At 36.8% G+C, this 24,073-nt stretch overlaps 1 protein-coding gene across 1 annotated transcript in view; it reads right to left on the bottom strand.

Moving 5' to 3' along the window:
- Positions 1-24,073, bottom strand: part of WDFY3 (WD repeat and FYVE domain containing 3) — a 277,948-nt gene that overhangs the window by 228,244 nt on the left and 25,631 nt on the right. Inside the window, 1 exon segment of the mRNA XM_043572269.1 lies at positions 15,866-15,959. The gene's annotated coding sequence lies outside the window, so the exon portion shown is untranslated.

Below are 24,073 nucleotides of genomic sequence, written 5' to 3'. Positions count from 1 at the left end.
TAATCATCAAGAAAATGCACATCAAAACCACAGTAAGATACTACTTCACATCCACTAGGATGGCAATGAACAAATAAATGGAAAAAAACAATTGTTGGCAGGGATGCGGAGAAACTGGAATCCTTGTACTTGGCTAGGAAGAATGTAAAATGGCGCAGCCACTAGGGAAAACAGTGCGGCAGCTCCTCAAAGTTTATTAGAGTTACCATATGACCCAGCAATTCCACCCCGAGGTATATACCCAAAAGGATTAAAAATGGGGACTTAAACAGATATCTGTAAGTCAATGTTCATAGCAGTTTTCACAATAGTAAAAGGTAGAAATAATAAACAGATTATTCTTTTACCAACATACAATGGAATATAATTCAGCCATAAAAAAGAACAAAATTCTGATAGAGGCTACAAAACGGAATGAACCTTGAAAACATCTTAAATAAGTCAGACATAAAAGGAAGGACAATATGATTACACTCATGTGAAATTATCTAGAATATTGACATTCATAGAGACAGTAAGTAAAACAGAAGTCACCAGGGGCCAGGAGAAAGGAGAATGGGGAAGCGTTGCTTAACGGGTACAGAATTTCTTCTTGGGATGATGAAACAGTTTCACAAATAGATGGTGATGATGGTATATGATGTTTGCAATGTACATAATGCCACTGAATTATACACTTATTAAATATGGTTAAATATTTAATATGGTTAAAATGGTAAATTTTAGGTTACATATATTTTACCACAAGTCTTAAAAAATAAAAGAGGAAAGATCTTAATTTGCACACACAAACCTGTACGCACAAAACACCACAATGTGTCTTCTGATTTTATCAAGTGGCACAAAACCAATCGCTTAACATGCTGTTTTCTATTCAGAAATGCTACTATTTTCCAAAAACTAATAAAGAACTTCTGTTTCATAATAAACTTAATCCTAAATTATATTTGATGTTCCTCATCCACAAAAGTAGAGCCTTATCATATATTTAGAGGCAACATGTTAACCATAAAACAATCATGTTTTATCACCATGCAGGATAGCTGTAAGAAAAACAACTTAAAAAAAATGTTATTTATTTATTTTGAGAGAGGGAGCGCACACATGTACACGAGAGCAGGGAGGGGCAGAGAGAGAGAATCCCAAGCAGGCTCCATGCTGTTAGCACAGAGCCCTATGCAGAGCTCAAGCCCACGAAGTGTGAGATCTTGACCTGAGCAGAAATCAAGAGTTTGGATGCTTAACCGACTGAGCCACCCAGGTGCCCCTAGGAAACCAACTTTTTTGTGGATAGGCTCTAATTTTTAGAAGAGAGATGAACAACATCACAAACTAAACCAAAACATGACGACACAAAAACGACAAGAAATGTAAAATACAAGCAAAAGGTAAAGTTTAGTTCATCAAAACAAGTTCACAAGAAATGGCCACAGGAAAACCAGTGAATACAGGCCAGTGCAGCAACATTCCCCTGTGACTATGCCAGTCTTCTTTGTCCACTTCTTGCCAGCAAGTATTCTGTCTTGCCATGATCACTACCACTGCTATTCTCAGTGAAAAAAAAAGAAACCAAATGTGGACTTTACTTATACAAAAGATTAATAATCATTAAGACTTCACTGGTTTTCCTTCCTGCCTCTGTTAAAATATTTTCTAAAGAATACTGATATTCTCAGCATATGGTTACTGGTAAGTGGCTGGTCAGCTTCTACTTAAAGAGGAAGGAAAGCCATTTGAAAATTCTAATGTTGCAGTTCAACCGGGTTTTGATGCATTGAGAATGTTGTTCCAAAGGGAATACAGACCCATAAAATGAAAAGAAGAAATCCCAGAGCCCTTGTGATGTCTAGTCATTCTTTCAAACTAATCATAGACTCTGATAAACTGAAAATTAATATACCGAATTAATAAAACAATTTCCATGGAGGCTATCAAGTGAAAGCAATATAATTCCAGTTTAAAATAATTGTAGTACAAGGAAAATTCCATTAAGCAAATTAGAATCTTTGAGTGTTTTCCGTGTTATGTTTAGATGCTGGCTAGCAAACATCTGTAAGTTGTCCTAGGCTCACTGATAAAAGGTACTTGCAGCTCCTCCTTTAATAGCTATCTATATGTACACAGTAAACAGTGTTTATTTCGATCCAAACTAAGAGATATAATTTTTAATGCGTTCATCGACCAGACTTCTTTTGAGTTATTTTCACTGATGCATGCCACAGTAGTCTCTAACCTATTATGTTTCTCACCTTTTTCCCATGTACTTCAGATATGTGGACATGGTGAAGTTACAGAAGCCTGAAAGAGGTCAGGTCTGGTGCCAAGACCATTGGAAAGAGGCCAGAGAGCCCGGGAGGCCAGTTGGCCAAAGCCTGTTAGGCTAGGTCAATCTTCCCTCCTTACAAAGATAATTAGCAATAAACGAAAACCCTGAAATCTAGATCATTTGGCATAGACGTTTTAATTGATACTGAAGCTGGATGATAGGTATGTGTTAGTTTTATGGATGGGTGAAATTTTTGTAATAAAAAGTTAAAATAATTAAATTGGCATATTCTACATATGAAACAGATTACTATGGTTCAGGCTTTAAGATATAAAATTGTGGGTGATACAGCACAGAGAATTATCCCTATTTTTCTGGCATAGACAACCACCTCATTTCTTCACTGTTACATACAGCAAATTTATGTTCAAATTCATTATGTTTTCTAACTATAACTCAAAATGCCAGCCTACAGAAGTCATTAATAAATTTGACTACATAACAAATTTTTTTTTTAATTTTTGAATGGCAAAAAACACCATAAGCAAAGTCAAAAGGCAAATGAGAACAATGGGAGAAAATATCTGCAAACATATGTAGCAAATAAAGAGCTAATGCTCCTAATACACAAGGACTTTAATAACTTTCGGAAAAAAAGACCAAAAATCCTACAGAAAAATGGAAAAAAAGACATGTATAGATATTTATGTATGCCTATATATATGAGTCATATATCTGAAAGATATAAACTTAACACGTAAGAAATATGCACCTTAAAACCTCATTAAAATACTATTTCTTCACCCTTCAGATTGACCAAAGTTAAAAGCTTTGACAATACGTTCTCTTTGTAAGGCCGTGGAAAAACAGGTGCTCTCATATACTACTGGTGGGAACGCAAACCAGTACAGGTGCAGTGGAAGGGGATTCGCTAACGTGTAGCAAAACTGAATGTCCATTTACCTGCTGAGCCAGGTACCTGAGGTCCACCTCCAACAGTAAAAAAGACATGAACGAGGTTGTTCATTGCAGTACTCTAAAACTGCAAAATGACTGGATAACCAAACACAGAAGACGGGACAAATAAACTTGCATACATACACACAGAAGAATGATGAGGATCTCTGTGCACTGATACAGGGTACATTTTTCAGTGAAAACAGCTAAGTGCCAAAGTATTTATACAGACAGCATGCATGCTTGTGTTAGAAAAAAAGGAAATAAGAAAAAATACATGTCTGCTTATTGTTGCAAAAGAAATATTAGAAGGATAAACAAGAAACCAATGAAGTTAGTTATCTATAAGGGTGGGGTGTTGTTTTGGGTTGTTTTTATGGTGGTATAGGTGAAACAATTCTGAAATCATTTTAGATGATACTCATTTAGGGTAAATGAATAAAAATGCTGATATTGTTAAGTGCCAGTGTTCTCACTATACAGAAAGGGAAAACAGAGAAATCTGTGAACTAATATTTCTAAAATATATATCCATGTTCAAACATATATCCATGTTATATGAGCACATGCATGCAAATGTGTATACACATATATATGTTTGTACATATAAAGATACATATATTTTCTAGCTTTGTCCCCTAATAAAGGGCCCAGAAGCAAAGATATCCGGCAGCAACATATATACTAAGTGTCCAGATCTTGGCTCCTATTATAATTTCCCAACCCCCACTCCTAGGAGAAATGACTCATTCTAGAGACAGAGAAGATACAAGAGGAGTCTTATTAATGATGAAAATAATGAAGTATTTGAAAAGTAAAAAGTAAAAAATGTAAAAGGATACAGGAGCCAGCACGGAGAAAGAGGATCTTACTGGTGAGATTTGGGACAATTTGAGAACCAAAATATTTAAGAACGGTAATGAATTATTAATCATTGAGAAACAAACAGGAATCCAGAAGTTCAATAATTAAAACAATATAGATAGATTTTAAAAGGGGCTCTTATTTGAATAGAATGTTGAGTAATCACTGGTAAAAGTAGGGGAAGTACTGGAGTTGGAAAAAATCATCATGTAACAACCACACCAGTAACAATTGGTTGAAGCAAGTTATCAGTAGACGCTATGCAAAGGGGATGAAATTTGGATGAAGAGTAGGGTATTTTAATTGTCTTAAAGTATCTCCTCACAGATTCCTTATTAATTTTAAGAGAGTATAGTAACTATAGAGTGAAGGAATCAGACAATGAAACAAACAGGTGGTCAAAATGTGTACCAAAATGAGGAACAGATGGGCTCTGTATACCTCCAGATATGATGTGCTAAGAAAGACACAACCCTTATGTAGTATTTCATCCAGGAATGCATAACCTGAATCTTATCAAGAGGAAACATCAGATAAACTGAAGTTAAGGCACACTGTTAAAAAGAAAAAAGTTGGGGGGCAGGGGGAAGGGGATAACTATGTTCTCTGAAAATGACAATGTAATAAAGGACAAAGAAAAGTTGAAGACCTGTTACAGATTAAGAGATACTGAAGATATGACATCTATGCAATATGGGATCACAGACTAAATTCCGTATTGGAGGGGAAGAAGTCTGCTTATTATAAAACACATTTGATCAATTGACAAAATGGGAATATGGCAGATTAAAGTAATACAGCAATGCTAAATCTACTAAAGTTTTTTAAGACTGCTCTATAAAGATTATCCTTATCCTTGGGAAACCCACACTAAGGTATTTAGGACTAAAGGGCTATAATATGCTCAATGTAACTTTCAAAATGATTCAATGAGAAGAATACATACATGCATGTATATTTATACATATATACACAGAAACAATTATTCACAAAGTGAGTAATAAAGCATTTGGGACAAAAGGTTAACAGGTAAATCTGAACAGAGGGCACATGGATGGTCTTTATATTATTTTTTTGGTCTTTTTATTATTTTTGCAACTTTTCTGCAAGTTTGAAATTCTTAAAGTTATGTTCAAAAATCTAACACATTATTTTTCTCCCTAAATTTTATTTTTTCTTCTATAATTTCTACACAGCTAAGCAGGAACAGAGTTAACTAGTCATCCAGGTAGAAACTTGGCAGTCAACCTAGACCACCTGATGGTTTCAGTTCATTTCCTTCCTTTCCTTCAACTCCCACACTCAAAGGGAGCATATCATAAAAGAGTATCTTTTATATTTGTCGTTTTTTCTCTAATAGTGAATAGGGTTAGGAAATAATTATTTAGCATCTCCCATTAGATTTACTGCTACAACCTACTAGCGATCCCCCTTCCATCAGTCCTCATTCTAAACCACTCTCCACACTGCTACAGAGTGCCCACGCCCAAATCAAATCTGATCATGTCACACTGTATTTCTCACTTGGTCCTGAACATAGGTAGGAAAGCACTTACTAGATCAACTTAAGAATCCCAACACTGATAAAATGTATTACTTTGGATCTTAAGAAGCAAATAAGCAAAAATTACTGCCTAGAGCCTTAAAAGCTAGTATAACAAAATTGTAAACTTAGTCATGAAAAAACTGCAGGGTCTTGTTGGACCCAATCATAAACTAACTGCTATGAAGCAGTATCTTAGACAAGTAACACGGGATAAGACCTCTGGAAACAGCAGAGGTCATTAAAAGCAAGGAATGAAAGAAAAAGGTAGGAAACAGAAGGAAGGGTAGGGTAGACTAATTAAAGGTAGGGGAAGGATAAGTAGTGAAGGTAAGGTAAAGAAAAGGGAGAAAAAAGACTATTCTCTAGGGTTTCATAGTAAAACAGATTTCTCTCATATTAAAATACCAATATTTTGAGAATTAACTAGCCCTCTCTCAATTTTTCCTAATTGAAAAGCAAACTGAACATAATCAAAGTTACTTATGTCTTTGTGAACATCTGACATTTTATCAGAAGTTACTTGAAAGCAATATTATTCATCATCAAAGTATATTCTATGAGTACTAAAAATATTTATAAACACAGAACCATGTTTCTACCACTTTCATTTTGTAGATTCTTTAATTTTTCAGTTCAAGGCATCAACATGTAACTACAAATAAAACTGCATATATATTTTATACATATATATTGCATACAAAAGTTATAAAACTGAAGCTTTCTCACTTATGGTATCTATACAATTATTCTAATACATATACATACAGGCAAGGCATAAAATCATGACTCCAAATTTTCCCTTAGAAATTTGCAAGAACAATATATTAATATACCCCTTTACTTGCATAGAAAACCTCGTAACATACAAAAGGTCTAATGCACACAACCTCATTTGTTTTTCTAATAGCAGCCAAGTTGACCTGGGCTCACTATGCCTCTCTACAGTCAGTGCAGAAAATTCAAAGACTTTTTCATTCATTCAACTACTCAGCCAAAACACAACAAGCACCTATCCCTCTAGGTACTGGGTACTATGATTCCACAACCCTCTCCTCTCTTTACCAAGTAAATTGCCTGCTACTATCCCTTGGTGTCATATGAATACCCTTTATTCCCTTTAACCTCTTTCTTTTCTTGTTCTTTTCCCAACTTCTGCTCCATTAACCTGAAAGAAACCTTCCTTATTCTCATTTGCTAACCTCAACCCAGTAATAACTACTTCCAGTCACTATTCAATTGCCCTATAAATTTTATCATATGTATCTCATGTGGCTTCCTGCTCTATGACAGGAATTATTTTCCAGTTTCACTAGACAGGCACCAGAAAGGAATAAATGCAGAATGTGGATTGCTACAAAAATATTATTCTGGACTCTCTTAAAAAGGTCACCATCATTAAAAAAAAGAAGAAGAAGAAGAAGAGAGAGAGAGAAAGGAGAAACTAATTTGGATTTTTAAAGAGTAGAGAGATATAAGCAAGTGTAATATGTGGACCTTAACTAGATTGTTGTTTGAAGAGATCTGTAAAAGAAATCTTGGAGATAACTGGAGAATTTGGATAGGGACTGGATTTAACATGACAGTACTGAATTATTGTTATTTTGTTAACCCATGAGAAAAATATAATGGTCACACAGAGGAATGTCCTTATTTCTAGGAGGCACACGCTGAAGTATTTACAGGTGAAGTATTATGATGGCTGAAATTACTTTCAAATGGTTCAGCAATGCCACCTCTCCACCCTGAAATGTATATAAACACAATGACAATGTATGTGGCAAAACACTGGCAATTATTGAGTCAAGGTTGAAAGTATTTGGATGTACACTATAGTTTCCATTAAACTTTTCTGTAGGTTTAAAATTTTCAAAATGCAAACTCTGGCCTAAAAGGAGAGGGATAAAACCACTGAGAAATCTCCACCTGTTTCTAGATTTCTTGTTTTTTTGAAAGAGCAGAAATAAGAAATTTCCCATTGGTCTACAAAATGCTAACTGATAAATCTTAAAATGTGTTACCACTCTAGCCAGGTTGTAAAGATACACAAAATTATGACCTTTTCTTTTTCCTATATAAACAAATGTATTCTACATCACCAGTACTTTAAACTTATGTTATCAAAGATGAAAATCTGTGGTGGTGCTGCACAACTATGTAGTTTACAGTCTCCATCAGAACATCTTATATTGAGGTAAACAAAAGGTCATGAAACAAAGTATATTTTCATAATCTGTGAATTATTTGTATGTACCTTACACAATCTCATAGATATTCTTTTCCTTTCTGCTAATTCTGTGATAGATAGTTTTTTATTCTTGAAAGATCCTACCACTCTCCGAGGCCCAGCTCTTTGGCAAAACATGCAGAAAGGAGTGTAATGAACCTTAAAAAAAAAAAAAAAAAAAAAAAAAAAGGCTGATAGCACCACATTTTTCGCTGGAATACACATCACAGAGGGCACTGTTTAAATACTTTTAGGACCTGGGGCACCTGGCTGGCTCAGTTGGAAGAATGTGCAACTCTTGGTCTCAGGGTTTTGAGTTCGAGTCCTACACTGGGTGTAGAGATCGCTTAAATAAGTAAAACTTTAAAAAATATTTTTAGGACATATGATTCTTCAAACTACAGTTATATGACTAAAATATTCATTCACTGAATTCAGAGACCATTTTCCACGATTAAATTAGACCAGGGGCACCTGGGTGGCTCAGTCAGTTAAGCGTCCAACTCTTGATTTTGGCTCAGGTCATGGTCTGACAGTTGTTAGATTGAGCCCCGTGTTGGGTTCTGTGCTGGGTATGAAGCCTGCTTGAGATTTATTCTTTCTCCCTCTTTCTCTCCCCCTGCTGCCTCTCTCTTGCTTGTGCTCTCTCAAAAAAACAAAACAAAATAAAAAAAAAACCTTAGACTTCAACTACACTCCCATTCCAGATTCACAAACTAGGAGCTGTGGAAAATAAGACTGCCACAAAATCTCAATACCCATAAAGATAAGAAAAAGCAAAGAGCTTATTCAAATCAATAAACTTAAAACATAATAAAACTTAAAATCTCAAAAATTTTCTCATGGATTTTCTTTCCTAGCAAGTTAGAATTTAGAATGTGATAACCAAGATAATTAGCTATTGGGGGCCAAGAGCTGGCCAAACTTAACACCCACAACTGACCACTACACTCTAATTAAGAAAGCAAAGGAAACCATTTGGCAGAGAGAAACAAAACAAGAATATAAGCAACTCCAGAAAAAGAAATGGAGACAAGTGACAAAAACACTCAGTTCTTCAGTTCTGTACTTCTTGTGCTTGAATTGTACAGTATTTGGTATCAGGGTAATTATTCTCAAAATTATTTTCTAAAACAAAACAAAAAAAAGTTACAGACATCTATGTGGGTACAGAACTTCCAAAGGAAACAAAATAGCAAGCTAAATATCAAAAATATAATGGGGATATAGCAAAGCCTGGGATTCAATTACTCACAAATCAATAGATTCTTCCTGAAAATAGAATACTAACCTTACACAGGGTCACCTGAGAAGACAGAATAAATCATTCTGCTCCAAACATTTTTTATTAGTATACGTTTTCTTACTTTCTTAACAGTATAATTAAATACCTGAAACTCACGTTTAATATAATGAATATTCACAGGCTACTGTCTTCAAATATAAATTCAGATATAAGAAGAATGTTTCACATTCTTTTACAGAAAAGAAATAAGTGATGTCATTCCTCATGTATAAGAGAAGCAGGACAGCAGAGCAGGTGAATGCCTGACCCTGGAGACAGATTCCTAGGTTTGAATCATGGCTCTGCCATTACCTCATCCTGTGACTGTGGCCAAGTACTTCTAGTGCCTGTTTCTAACAGCATAAAAATTAGTAAAATAATAGAATTAATCTCACAAGATTGTGGTGAAGAATGAATGATGTAATACATGAAAAACCTAGGAAACAGTAAATGTACACTGCTATTAATATTATTATCTATTATCATTAACTATCATTCAAGGGAAGGGGTGGATTTCATTTACCTATGATATTACATATATATTTTTTTAACGTTTACTCATTTTTTGATAGAGACAGAGTGTGAGTGGGAGAGGGGCAGAGAGCAAGGGAGACACAGAATCCGAAGCGAGCTCCAGGCTCTGAACTGACAGCACAGAGCCTGACACGGGGCTCGAACTCACGGACCATGATATCATGACCTGAGCCGAAGTCAGCCGCTTTAACCGACTGAGCCACCCAGGTGTCCCTACCTATGATATTATAAAAGTGAATTCCTTGAACAAGAATTCTTTAGCAGGCATAGGAAATGAAAAACATAAAACTGATCAAAAAACCAGGGGAGACAGGGTGCCTGGGTGGTTCAATCAGTTAAGCATCTGACTCTTGATTTCAGCTCAGGTCATAATCTTACAGTCGTGAGACGGAGCCCCTGGGCTCAGCACTGAGCCAGATGGGCTCAATGCTAGGTGTGGAGATGGCTTGAGAGTCTCTCTCCCTCTCCCTCTGTCCTTCCCCCGCTTGTGTTTGTGCACACTCTTTCTCAAAATGAATAAATAAATAATATATATATTATAGATATATAATATGTATTTTAAAAATAAAAAAACAGGGGAGATAAATTTAAGCCCACATAAAAAACTTAATTCTATCATATGGCCTCTCCACCAGTAAACTAAGAACTGTTCTTTAATGGGGGACAGCTTGCCTTTTCCTAAGATTTTGTAAAAGCTTTCCTTCAACAACCTCTGACCCTAAAAGGAAGCCCTTATTCCTGAATACCCACTTAGATACAGCAAAGCATCAGTCTAATCTACTGATGTTGGAAGAAGGTAAAAATATTTGAAAAGATTTTTTTTGACATTAAAAGATTTTAAAAAATAAACCAAATCTTAGCCTCTGATCCCAAAAAGTTTGAGTTTTGAACCATGACTGGTTCTGAGATAACTTCAAAAATTCATCCCTATGGGGCTTTTTGAAACTTTTTTTTTTTTTTTTTTGGACTAGGCAACTACATAGTTAAGAAAGAGCTAGAGATACCGTAAGGAGGAAAACAACTCTTGCATCATGAACACATGACAATGTGATTTGCTTCCTACAAAACATGCAGTAAGACCAAATATAAAAGATCCAAACTGAAAGGTCTAAAATTATGGGGACAGATACTAAGAAGGGAAGGAGGAAAAATGGAAGGGAGAGAGCACAGACCATTATAAATTATTTCAGCTCTTTGGAGGGGTAAAAAAGAACTAAGTATCTGAATTTTTATTTTAAAAATCAAGACACTTTAAAAATTGAAGAAAAAAAAAGAATGTGTCCTTCCTTCTCTATATGTTTTGGAATCATTCTTTAACTCACTTTCTACTTCAGCATATAGACATAGTCATAACTATCCTTGATTCCGTCAAAACATACTGGATCTTTACTTTCCAAAAATAATTCTAGGCTAGGCTTTTTGAGGTTCCTCCTCCACCACACACAAAGAAAATAATAAACCAGCTTGAGAGATTATACTTCAGATCTTCTCCCGTTTCCTCTCTTCTTTCTATATCATTTGTTGTATAACACTTCCAAATTACAAACTCCTAAGGAGAGCAGTGGCCTTCTTCATTTTCATTTAAATAAAACACACACAAAAATGTGCTCAGACAATGTAAAGCTGACACCAAATTAGGACCACAATGTATGTGAACAGGAGACTTCCTCTTAATTCCACATTTCCCTCAATTTAGGCATAGATCCTTCTACAGGGAGAAGGAATTTAGCTTGCAGAGTCGGGGGAGAGGCAGAGAGAGGGGGAGACAAGAGAATCTAAAGCACCATCTGCACTGACAGCAACAGAGCCTGATGCCAGGCCTGAACTCATGAACAGAAACGTGAGATCAGGACCTGAGTGGAAGTTGGATGCTTACCCAACTTTGCCACCCAAGCACCCTGGAGTTTAGCTTTCTTAGGATGTTCCTAAGTGGCCACAGTCAACTCACAACCACATCAATACACCTAATGGTGCCTTATTAGCAGAGATCTTCATAAAACAGGAGCAAGGGGCAATCCTACCACAGGTAAGAAGACCAGCAATGACAAGTCCTGTATAAGACTGTAAAGGGAATGGACATCCCTTCTCCCACTCCTTTCCCCCAGGTCAAAACAGAACAAAAAAAAGGGGGAGGGGGGAGCAGTGGCTAGTGGTAAAAGTTTAAGAAGAAAACGAAAATGAAAAGTTGACATCCTTGTGTTACAGATACATTACACCACATACGTATGTATTTGGCGACCACAAAAAAGCTTTTGAGACCTACAGCAAAAACAGCACGCTTATTTCTCCAATCCCTTCCTGCCTTTCTTAGTCAATAATTTAAGCAATGGCTCTAAACTCATATCCTTTTAGGCAAACTCTATTCTGCCTTTCAAAAATAAAGCCAATATGCTAATGAACTGTGTAATCAACTAAACCCGAAGGTTTATGCATTATCGTCAGAACACTGTTTTGTTGATATTCTAATCTTAAAAAACTAAGAGATAAAAATGACTTAAGGCCATTGTTTGCAACAATGAATGGGAGCTAACATAAATTTAGCTTTTACTTACAATGTGTAAGTACTTACAATGTGTAAGTAAGTACAAGTGTACTTACTTAGTACACTCAGTTTACACATAGGAAATAAGAAGAGAAATTAAGAAATATGTACTAGGACAAAGAGCTGTAAGCAACGACACCATGACTGAAACCTGGAAATAATGACTGAGTTTGGTACCTTAACCAAAACATGTACTACACTGCAGTTCTCACTAATACCTGCTTTTAAATCTTTATACAATATATTTTTTTAAATTTTTTAATGTTTGTTTATTTTTGAGAGAGACAGAGCACGAGCAGGAGAGGGGCAGAGAGAGAGGGAGACACAGAATCCGAAGCAGGCTCCAGGCTCTGAGCCATCAGCACAGAGCCTGACGTGGGGCTCGAACTCATGAACTGTGAGATTGTGACCTGAGCTGAAGTCAAAGGCTTAACCGACTGAGCCACCCAGGCACCCATTATACAATATTTTTAATCACACTATCAATAAAGATCAATACATAATTTGTCCTCAAAACAAGAGCCAAATAAGGGATACTTCCGGTCAAAAACAACTCAAAGATGGAAGTCATAGAAACCTCTAGCTCTAGACAATAAACCAAAAGTCTAAGGGGGAAAAAAAGTATCACAAAAGGGGATATAAAGTGTGATAAAAATGATTTATATTTCTGGGGCACCTGGATCGTGCAGGTGGTTAAGCATCCAACTCTTGATTTTGGCTCAGGTCGTGATCTCACGGTTAGCGAGGTGGAACCCCACATCTGTGCTGTCGGTGCAGAGCACACTGCATGTGCACACTCTCCCCCAAAATAAATAAACTTAAAAAAAATTCATATAAAAAATGATTTCTAAGTCCCAAACTTAGGGTATCATTTCTTGAAATAAAGAAAAAGTGAATTAAAATTTAAAATCCCAATAGTCTAATTTGTAATGCTATTTTAATTTTCAACTTACATTTTTTCTAATTATAAAAAATTAAAAATCTGTAATTTAATCTTCATGTTAAATATATCGGCACTTTTCATACTGTATGGAGTTCCATTCCTTGAACTTTTTAAACTCTCTCAATATATGTCTCGGGGCACCTGGGTGGCTCAGTCAGTTAAGCGTCTGACTCTTGATTTTGGCTCAGGTCATGATCTTATGGTTTGCCAACAGCAGGGAGCCTGCTTGGGATTCTCTCTCTCCCTCTCCTTGCCCTTCCCCAAATTTCTCTCTCTCTCTCAAAATAAACATATAAACTTTTAAAAATAAATAAATTGGGGCTCCTGGGTGACTCAGTCAGTTAAGCGTCTGACTCTTGACTTCAGCTCAGGTCATGATCTCACGGTTTTCTAAGTTCGAGCCCTGCATCGGCTCTTGGGATTTTTGGGATTCTCTCTCTCTCTTTTTCTCTGGCCTTCCCCAACTTGCATGCGCGCGCTCTCTCTCTCTCAAAATAAATAAACATTAAAAGATAAATTTCTGTTGCTTAAGCTATCCAGTTTGTAGTAATTTGCTACAGCAGCCCTAACAAATTAATACATGTAGCCATAGAGAACTAATACCTACACTTAATTCAAAACAACTTTTGTTGGCAGTACCAAAACTAGCCTTAATGCAGGGCTCAAGTAGATGGCCAAGGCTTCTAAGTCTTAATTCTGAAAAAAGATGTTGGTCGTATCAGAAATATCTTAGACCACAGATTTCTTTTTATTTTTTTTTAAGTTAGCTGGGACTCCAGCAATCCTGTAATTTAATCCACTCATTTCAAAAAGTGATACTGCTGATGTGCCAGGAGCTTTTCTGTACACTTAACATATAGTAATTCCTCACAAGAAACCTGGGAGGTATCACTACCACCAATTCCATTTTTAAGATGAAGAAAACTGATGTCTTGAAGTTAAGGTCATGCAGCTGGTAAGTGGCCCAGATTCAGTAAACTGAGGTGCACAAAGAATAAGTGATTTAGGCAAAATCATAGTTAATAGTTGAGCTGAGACTAAACCTAATGGTCCTTTCCCTTACCTTCAAATCTTGTTTTCAGAAAGTTAAATAGAAAAGCTTTTCTTTTACTTGCTGTATTAAGTTTTGTACCACTGCAACCTTAGAAATATATATGTGCAGGGCACCTGGGTAGCTCAGTTGGTTAAGCATCTGACTCTTGATTTCGGCTCAGGTCAGGATCTCAAGAGTTTGTCAGTTCGAGCTCAGAATTGGGCTCTGCACTGACAGTGTGGAGCCTGCTTGGGATTTTTCTCTCTCCCTCTCTCTCTCGGCCCCTCCCCTGCTTGAGCGTGTGCACTAGCTCACACTCTCTTTCTCAAAATAAGCTAAAAAAAATATGTGATTATCTATCTGCCCTCCTCTAAGTATACAAACATGGGTTACTCGTTTTCTTCCATCTCCAAACCCTAAAATACTGCCTTTCAATCCCTAATGTTTTTCTTTCATCTATATTAATCATTTTCATCTACCAGAACTCACATTTTCACTTCTACACAGTTTTGGAAATACAGCTTAATGTTTGATCCCAACTGAAATACAAATACTCCTAGAAAGGGTAAGCCTCTATTATTAGCCACGTGTATTGTAGTAGGAATAAATCAGATCCTTTTTGGACAACAGGCTTTGAAACAAAGATGGGAAGATAGCCATTGTCAAGTTTTAAAATGACCCTGCCCCAAAGTACAACTTGCTTAGGGACACCTGACTAAAGAATCAGAGTCTTGTTCTGGGAAATCTGGGATAGGGTACTTAAGCGTTCGTTAGCCTTTCTTTGGGAGTTTGAAGTTTAAAATACATAGTGTAGGGAAGTGGTGAAAACCATGCTTCCCATGACAAGGAATGGAAACATGAAGAAAGCCAGTTCTCCAAAGATAGTGAGACAGACGCACAGGAGAAGCGCCACACTGACAGTGTGAGGGAAACCTGACTGTCTTTGGTTTCTGGGTTCTTCTTGTACAGCCCAGCTGCATTACCATGTCCCCAGAGCTTTTGGTATCCCCTGGGATATATCCAAAAGCCTGATAACTTCCCCTTTCTGTTTACGATATTTGAATTGTGTCACGTACAATCAATAGAGAACTAACATGGTCAAAAAGCTATCCTCTCTAAAGCTGAAGAACATTACTGAAGGACTAATAACCTCATGTAAAAAAATGTTTCAGTAACAATAAAGCAAAGTATAATACTAAAACTAAGGCAACCAGATAGCAAGAATACTCTCGAGTCCCTTACAACGTAGCTCATCATTTAAACTAGTCACTCCAAGGAACTACAATACAATAGGTTAGAGTTCCAAAGCCTGTGCTTACAACTAGATTTTTCCAGGGGAAAAAAAGAATGAAAATGATGTTTTAAAAATACGATTTTATTCTATGTAGGTACCTACAATAAAAGTAACAATGCTTTAAAGCTATAATTGAAACTGAAGATAATTTATTCTAATATATCCTTTTTGGTGTGGGGGGGGGTGCAGAAAACTACAAGCCATTCAGGAAAGGTTTGCCTAAGCTTACCCAGCCATCAATGGGAAAGAAGGCTTGAAACCCAGCACTTCTGGGGCAGAGTTCAGTGGTCTTGCTACAATACAATGATGCAAGAAAGACTATCATGATTCTTGCTCTTGGCTCCTTGTTCGACAGACAAAACAATCCTAAAACTGACCTGATTCTCCGTTCTGGGCTGGCATGAACCTGCGTAGAAACAATAGGAATGGCAGGCACTTTCTTCCTGAAGCAGATGTGGAGAAGTATTATACCTGTGATGTAAGAAAAAAAAAAAAAGTTTATTTTCAGAATATGTATTGGCATAATGAGTCATTCATTTTCAACTGATTCCCTCTTTATCTCCTTATTTGTGGCCACTGATTTAATAGTGGAACACATGACAATGACTTATTTAAGACAGATAAAATCTGTCCACAAAAAATATAGTCATTTAAATCTGGTCTCTATAAACCATCTACTAAGACCAAGAAAAATTATGCAAAGAATCAATGACAACACAGTTACTTAGTGGCAGGGCCAGGTTCAGAACCTAATTCTTCCCCATTTCCAGTCCAGTGTTCATTGGTACATCACAGATCACACTCTTTTTTTGCTTTTATGAGCCAAAAAAGCAAAAAATTCTTGTTAGTTCTCTAGGTATATTTGTCAAGTATCTGAAGCTAACTGTAGTTTCCCCTAACTTAAAATCAGAAAACACTGCTTCCTACTTAATGGTTATAACCCATGCTTAAGTTATTAAGCATGCCTTCTACAGGACATTCAAATGTTTGTTTTATTTGGGGTGCCTGGCTGGCTCAGTTGACAGAGCATGAGACTCTTCATCTCTGAGTTATATGTTCAAGCTCCACACTGGGTACAGAGATTACTTTAAAAAACAAAACAAAACAAAAAGTCTGAAAAAAAATATTTTATTTACCATTCAGTATTTCAATATGAAAATCCTAGTATATGAATCATGAGATCTAGGTTCTGGTCTTTCCTAACTCTGTTCTCAACAAGTTCTATGATCTTAATCAATTATTTCTTTAGTCCCAAAGTGCCTTTATTCAAAACTGAGGAGCTTGGACTAATTCCCATGGGCTTTCTGTCTGCTGTTCTGATCAACTATTTGTTTTTGTCATGTATTTGTTAATCTCTCTGATCATATTACAATAGTTAAACATAACCAGAAATACTGCCTTCAAAGAACACCTTGTTGACTCGGTAGGTAGAATGTGTGCTTCCTGATCTCAGAGATTACTTTTAAAAAATTAAGAGAGTTTTACTTAAAAAAAAAAAAAAGAAATACTTCCTTCAAATATACAGTCCATTATCATTCAAAAGTCTCTGCAATAATAACCTAGTTTTGCTGTCCATCTCACCCAGCTAGTAGTGGAAGGAAAAGTATTTTTCAAAATCTCCCTCTTAGGTAGTTTCTAAGAAAAATCCTGAATTATTTTCCCAAGTCATTCATTCAGTTATTCATCCAACAAGTAGTTCCTGAGTGGCTTGACAAACGGCAGACACAGGCTTAATCAGATAAAAGACTAATAAAAGAAGATACCTCTGGTATAGAACTGAGTGACATTAGGAAATCAAGTGGCAGTAAGGGAATAAGCAGAAGTGATGACGTGTCTTCTAAACTGTGACTTCAGAATATGCTTCCCCTACTTTCTAACTTATTGTTACTACAAGAATTATTTGTAACATGTTTTATTTTATTTATTTATTTTTTTAACATTTATTTATTTTTGAGACAGAGAGAGACAGAGCATGAACGGGGGAGGGCAGAGAGAGAGGGAGACACAGAATCGGAAGCAGGCTCCAGGCTCTGAGCCATCAGTCCAGAGCCCGACGCGGGGCTCGAACTCATGGACCGTGAGATCGTGACCTGAGCCGAAATCGGACGCTTAACCGACTGCGCCACCCAGGCGCCCCTTGTAACATGTTTTAAATTCAAAGGACAATAATAGAGGGAACACCCAGGTACCTGCTCCTCCCCCCACTAGAGAACCTAAATAGAAGTTAATGGTAATGTTTTCCTGACTGGCTCCCCCCCAATCCATGCCCCACCTCTCTCATCCCTTCTGTCTGCTGCAACTGCTAGGCTATATTTTATCGTTACTTGATTTTTTAAAAGATTTAAAACATATGTATATATCCCCCAACAACATAGGGTTTCATTTCGTTTGCTGTTGAATTCTGTGAAAATGGTATTAAATAGCTCCGGTCTTCTCGGTTTGACTTTTTCATTCAGTATTACGTTTTAAAGATTCATCCAGTTGCTGCATCAGTTGTAGCTCATTCCTTTTACTGTAGAATAATTCTGCATTGTATAAATATATAAGTGAATTATCCATTTTCTTTACAATAGTATCTTATTCTTCTCCCAAGATTTTTTTCCTATTATGAGCATTTCTGTTACAAAAGTTCTCATATGCATCTCCTATGGCCTGTGTGCCAAAGTTTCTCTTAAGTTTGTGCCTAGTAGTTGATGAATACGTCTATGTTCAATTTTTCATGAAGATGCCAATTTTTACTTTCCCCAATGTGTGTTTAGGAATTTATAATCCCAACAGCGACAGGTAGTTCTGTTGCTACCTGTTGCTTCTGTTGTGGCCTAACTTTGCATTTTCTTGTTGATGAAAGATACTGAGCATTTCTTCAGATTTATTGGCTAATTCATGTTTCCTCTTTTATGAAATGCCTATTCAGACATTTTGCCAATTCTTCCTCGGCTGTCTGCCTTTACTTATTATTTCCTAGAAATTTTAGCATCTTTGATGATTATTTGGCTTTACCCATTTTAATATTTTAACATAAATTCACCAAGGGTAAATGCTTTGACATGATTTCAATGCATTCTAACTGCAAAATGCAATATAATTTCAAGTATCAAATTTACCCAAATCACAATTTAAATCACACTTCAGGGGCATCTGGGTGGCGCCCAATTTTTGATTTCAGCTCAAGTTATGACCCCCTGGTGGTGGGATCAAGTGCTGCAATGGGCTTGTGCTGAGCATAGAACCTGCTTAATATTTTCTCTTTCTTTTCTTTTCTTTTCTTTTCTCTTTTCTTTCTTTTTTTTTCTCTCCCTTCCTCTCCCTCTCTCTCTCTCTCCCTCTTCCCCTCCACTGCCTGGGTACGCACACACTCCCCTGGGTCTTTCTCTCTCAAGTAAAATAAATAAATCACACTTTAGGCAGAGTTCTTATTTTGACTTTGACATTCTACACATTTTTATTTCATGTTTTGGTTGCCTCTAATTTAGAATAAGTCAGCTATATTGTCAACAGGTTGAGTTTGAATACATGAATATGCACACAGGTATGAAAACTGAATTTCCAAATTAAATTATATAATTCAGAAGACCACAGAGATTCCAGACTTGACTAGACAATTAGCTGTACCTCCTTGGCTTAAATATGTCTTTAAGAGCCTACAATTTAATGAAAATTCTAAGGACCTTAGAATCATACTTTTTGGCTCGAAGATCAATGGGAAAAAAATTTTTCCAGAGCCCCAAAAGTGTTTTAAGAATCCCTGCCCTGGGTGGCTCAGTCGGTTAAGCGTCTGACTTCGGCTCAGGTCATGATCTCATGGTTCGTGAGTTCCAACCCCACATTGGGCTCTGTGCTGACAGCTCAGAACCTGGAGCCTGCTTCAGATTCTGTGTCTCCCTCTCTCTGCCCCTCCCCTGCTCATGCTCTGTCTCTCTGAAAAATAAAAACATTTAAAAAAATTTTTAGGGGAGCCTGGGTGGTTCAGTTGGTTGAGTGTCTAACTTCGGCTCAGGTCATGATCTCGTTGTGAGTTTGAGCCCCACGTCGGGCTCTGTGCTGACAGCTCAGAGCCTGGAGCCTGCTTCAGATTCTGTGTCTCCCTCTCTCTCTGCCCCTCCCCCACGCATGCTCTGTCTCTCTCTCTCTCTCTCTCTCTCTGTCAAAAATAAATAAACATTTAAAAAAATTAAAAAAAATTTTTTTTTATAATCTCTTCCTAAGTGTTATACAAACCAATTAGACTGAAGAGTAACAAAAACCTAAATGTCTCAAAAAAAAAAAAAACAAAAAACAAAAAAAACTTAACAAGCATGGCTACAGCCCTCCTGTTGCTTCTCAGGACTCCTGGCAGATCACCTAATCTGCACCATTCAAGAAAAAAAAAATCAAAAGCCACCTAAGATCTGAGTCACTCTACATGCTGTCCTTGATTCCTATATATATATAAGCAATCAGAAGAGAACTTCCAGAACCACACTTAACCCACTCACCAAATTCTACAGATTTACTCTTCTACTATGCTTGAACTTTTTGGGTCAAAAAGTCTAACTCCTCCACTTTGAAAATAGATATCATGCCCCTACCTTTCAAGAACATTGCTCTAGTAAGGCCCAATTCTCTCCTCTCTAGCATCAATTTCCTAATTTCCTCCTTATTATGAAGCAAACCATTTGTGTGTGTGTGTGTGTGTGTGTGTGTGTGTGTGTGTGTGTGTATTTCCAATCATTAGAAAACAAACAATAACAAGGAACCTTTTGAACCTACCATCACCTCTCTAGTTTCTGGCCAGTTTCTGATTCCTTTCTTACAAAAGGTCACAAAAGAGATGACCATACTCTGTTTCCAAGATTCTTCAATTCAAATTGAACACATTCTAATGAGACTTTTGCTCCCCAATATGCCATTGAACTTACATATTATTATTAAATCCAAGTTCTCATCTTTCTTGACCTATCTACAGCCAACTGGTATGACTCATCAAACCCTGATATCTTCTCTATCTGGCTTCTAGAACAAAGTTTCTCCTGGTTTCATCCTATCTCACTGGTCTCTCCTCACCTCCTTGGCTTCCTTCTCCTCTTCTCACTAATCACTAAAGTTCAAGTATTTACCCTTTCTCCATCCAATAGCAAACTGTACTGACTCTGTCTACAAAATGCATCCAGATTCTGACCACCTCCCATCATCTAGAGACTTTAACCAGAATAAGTATCATCTGTCACTTGGATTTTTCCCATAGTTTAGTAACTGGCCTCCCAACATCTACCCTTGCCCCACTTCAGTCCTTTCTCATCAAAGCAGTCAGAGTGATCCTGATAATCTTACATAACTCATACAGTGTAACATCTGTGCCCAAAATCTCCTAATGACTTCTCATCCCAGAGTAAATGCCACAATCTTTAAAATAGCATAAAAAGAACCTACATAATTTGGCCCCTATTACCTCTGACCTCATTTCCTACTGACCTCCTTGCAATTCCGTATTCACGCTAGACATACTCCTTTACACTTGCTGTTCTCTCTGCCCAAATGCTTTTCCAGGAGATGATTATCTCTACATGCCTCACTCCTACACTATCTTCAGATCTTTGCGCAAATATTTGTCTCCTGAACTAAGTCTTTCCTGTCCACTCTTTTTAAAACTGTAACAATTTTACTCCCAGCATCCCTAATCTACCTATTTTTCTCCTGTGTTACTAACATAAATTTATTTCACTTCTTTCCTGTTTGTCTATATCCTCCCACAAAAACATAAAACCCACAAGGGCAAGAGCTTTGTTCTGTTTGATGCTATACCTTCAATGCCTAGAAAGGGTTATGGCACACAGTAGGCATTCAATAAACATTTTTTTGAAGAACAAATAAGTAATTACACTCTTAGGCTAAAAATTACAATCTTCCTGAGTTTACAAAACAAGAATATCTAATCAGGGGCAATAGATTTTTGATGTAAAATAATCATTCTAGTATTTCAACAGTTAAGTGATAACAACTCGAAAGACTTCAATAGGCATTGTAGCCAATACTTCTAGAAAATTAAAGTAATCACTGTAGTAAATAGTTCCCCTCCCCAAATCAGGTCTTAAATTCTAGCTGTCCACACAGTGACACTTATTTTCCACTAACTGCTGTCATATTCAACAATGGTTGGCTGGCAGAGGCACAACACCAACACACAGGAAAATATTACAAAAATGTTCATTCCAAACTGGTTCCAGACAAAGAACCATACTCTTTATAAATAAAGAAACTCTAAAAATAAAGGGCAGATATTTTTAAGTGTTTTAAATATGTGGTTTGGAAATAATTTCAGACTTACATAAAAGCTGCAAATATAAGAATTAAAAACCACCACTATGCCTAAAGTCACCAATTGTTAATGTTACCCTCTTTGTTTTATCATCTGTGCTCATGGATTCTCTTGCACTTCCTTTCCATTCACACGGACACACACACTCACACTATTTTTCCTCTAAACAAACCGAAGATAAATTATATAACATCACAGCCCTTTGCTCCATTGACTCACTATGCATTTCCTAAGAATAGAGATATTCTCTTTTATAACCAGAGTAATCTTCAGTAATTTGAACAGTGTTACAATGTTTTTATTTTCTCTAGTATCCACATCCCCAATTTTTTCAATGGGTCCTTCAATACTATCCTTTTATAGTATTTTCCCCCCATCCAGTATAGGGTCAGGTAGTGCAGTTAGTGATTATCTCTCTTAAGCCTTCTTTAATACAGAACACTGCCCTGTCTTTTATGACATTCAATTTTTGGAAGAACACAGCTCCATCCCCCACTTTTTAAAATGTTTTAATTTTTGAGAAAGAGAGCGTGTGCATGTGCGTGTACACACAGGGGTGGGGCAGGGAGAGGAGGAGAGAGAGAATCCCAAGCAGGCTCCATGCTGTCAGTGAAGAGCCTGAGGAAGGATGGCTTGATCCCATAAATCATGAGATCATGACCTGAGCCAAAATCCAGAGTTGGACACTTAACTAAGCCACCCAGGTGCCCTTCCCTCCTCTAAGTAGAATGCTCCTCAGTTGAGTCTGTCTAATGTTCCCTCATGATGAGATTCAGGTTATGCAGTTTTGGCCAGATTACCACACAGATGATGGTATATCCCCTCAGGATGTCATATCTGAAATCACATGGTAGTCATTTGCCCCACGTTGTTGTCACCAACGTATAAACCCAATTTTGTACCTTGCAAATAATAAGTCATTTGTTGGAAGACACTTTAATACCATGGAAATAACCTTCACCTCATCAACATGCCCCCTCGATTTTGTTATTTCTTGCCCTGTCTTATCTTTACTATAATGGCTGCAAATTGACGATTTTCCAGCTCTAGAACTTAGAATTCTACTGTAAGCAAGAGACCTCCCTTCTCTACTTATTCATTTATCAGTTTATTTACTATGAATAATGATTCCTATTTCTACTAGTTCATAGTTAATTATTATACTTATTTATGATTAAATTAATACAGACTGAATGAACCAGTAGGAAACCCAACAGGCTTCTTATGAAATGCTCCCATTTAAAAAAGAAAAAATTATTTTCTAGTACATAAAAAAAGAAAAGGATACAGGTCACCTGGTATGTACCCTGCCCAGACCTGCAATCAGCCAATTCTCTGAGGATCTCTGGTTCCTCTGTGCTGGGAACAGTGGTACAGACCAAGATTTGGGAATTAAGTGTTCTCACTGTTCTTTTCTTCTCAGCCTTTTTACTGGAGTTACCAGGAAATATACAAATGCATATATATATATATATATACACACACACACACACACACACACACACACACACATATGTGTGCATATATACACGTATATATATACACACATATATATACGTGTATATACACATATATATATACGTATATATGTGTATATACACGTATATATATATGTGTGTATATATATACACACACACACGCATACAAATATATGTGTACATACATGCCACATGTAGATACACATTTGTGCACACATATACATACTAGTTGCAAAAATAATGACTTCACATTAATACCTTTAGTTTCAATCCATCTCCACAGGATTAATTTCTGCCTTTCCCCTTTCCATATTTGCACGTCCCTCCATCCTCAGGCCCTGGCTCCAATAACCTAAATATTTAGCCAATGCATGATACACCTAAAAATGACCTAGAGCTGCTTTGCCTATGTCACTACAAAAATAAACTCTAGTAGAAAGAGTTCAAGATTTGTTTGCAATCCCTCCCTCTTCCTCCACCCAAGTTGAGGGTAAATAGTCAAATACTGTGTTAATGAATCATTTAGACTCATTCTTCCCTTACAATATAGGTATAGCACTAGATTAAAATATAGACAGGTTCATTTATTTTAATAGTTTAAGATTCTTCCCATCCCTGGGGCGCCTGGGTGGCGCTAGTCGGTTAAGTGTCTGACTTCAGCCAGGTCACGATCTCGCGGTCCGTGAGTTCGAGCCCCGGGTCAGGCTCTGGGCTGATAGCTCAGAGCCTGGAGCCTGTTTCCGATTCTGTGTCTCCCTCTCTCTCTGCCCCTCCCCCGTTCATGCTCTCTCTGTCCCAAAAATAAATTAAAA

Source organism: Prionailurus bengalensis, chromosome B1 (assembly GCF_016509475.1).
Source record: "Prionailurus bengalensis isolate Pbe53 chromosome B1, Fcat_Pben_1.1_paternal_pri, whole genome shotgun sequence".
NCBI lineage: Eukaryota > Metazoa > Chordata > Mammalia > Carnivora > Felidae > Prionailurus > Prionailurus bengalensis.
Note: the sequence above shows the minus strand (reverse complement) of the source record. Positions and strands in the feature narration are given on the sequence as shown.